This window comes from Geospiza fortis, unplaced genomic scaffold (assembly GCF_000277835.1).
Source record: "Geospiza fortis unplaced genomic scaffold, GeoFor_1.0 scaffold26, whole genome shotgun sequence".
In the NCBI taxonomy this organism is placed as follows: domain Eukaryota; kingdom Metazoa; phylum Chordata; class Aves; order Passeriformes; family Thraupidae; genus Geospiza; species Geospiza fortis.
Window position 1 is genome coordinate 2005221 of NW_005054425.1, and position 629 is coordinate 2005849.

Sequence of the window (629 nt, forward strand, 5' to 3'; positions counted from 1 at the left end):
TTCTACTCTAGACCAATCCCAAAGTGCCGGCATTACAGCAGAAAATGGAGAACAAGAAGAAGAAGAAGAAGAAGGCTGGACACGCCCAAGTTCCTCCATCTTGTCCCCACAACCCCCATACCAAAAATCCTAAAATCTACATTTTCACCCTGTGATCATTTTATTATGATACTGTTTAAACTTCTGTGACTTTCAGGTCCTCATACAAAGCTGGTAATTTGCTCCAGGGGTCAAAATCAAATCCCCACGTGCTCTGGGCTGAGTGCCAGGGTCTCTGAGCCCCCCGGCGGGGTCCTCGGCAACTCTGGACACCCGGAGGGATGCGCTGAGTTCTGACACCCCAGCACAGCAGGGGCAGCTCAGAGCTGCAGAGCACTCTGTTCATCCCAGCTCTGCTCATTCCTCCTTCCTCTCCTGCTGGGTGACATTCCCACCCTGCTCATCCCCTGGGAGCGGTTTGTTCACGCTGCCCAGATATCTCGAGCCAGCTCTGCCCATGGGCTGAAGGTTGTGTTGAATTTGGTTAGCTCCCACAGCTCCACACTGTGCCTGTGTGAGGATCCTTTATTGGAATATTACCAATCTAGCTGGACAGGATGTGCCTGAGCTTGTCTGGCCTTGCTGCTGAA

At 52.1% G+C, this 629-nt stretch overlaps 1 protein-coding gene across 1 annotated transcript in view; it reads left to right on the forward strand.

Moving 5' to 3' along the window:
* SLC6A17 (solute carrier family 6 member 17) overlaps window positions 1–629 on the forward strand; it is a 31886-nt gene that overhangs the window by 26582 nt on the left and 4675 nt on the right. The window lies entirely within an intron of this gene.